Source organism: Plasmopara halstedii (genome assembly GCF_900000015.1).
Source record: "Plasmopara halstedii genome assembly, contig: Scaffold_323, whole genome shotgun sequence".
In the NCBI taxonomy this organism is placed as follows: domain Eukaryota; phylum Oomycota; class Peronosporomycetes; order Peronosporales; family Peronosporaceae; genus Plasmopara; species Plasmopara halstedii.
In genome coordinates, this window is record NW_020187244.1 from 1,702,888 (window position 1) to 1,703,155 (window position 268).

Here is a 268-nt window from a genome sequence, read left to right on the forward strand (position 1 = left end):
GCACTTCCAGAGCATTCCGCTCGGAGTGATCACCGCTATTAGCTGAATATCACTCGCTCTCATGGGCAATTGGTAAAATCCATCGACCAAATCGAGTGCACTGTACTTCGTACATCCTACCATGTTGATATGAAGAACATCCTTTCTAGAAATCGGCGTCTGTGCCGGAATGGTGGTAGCGTTGAGCTTATTGTAAGCATGAGCGATACACCACTTACCGTTCGGCTTCCGAATACAAAAGCGGGTGTCGAATGGGGAGACTTGCTCT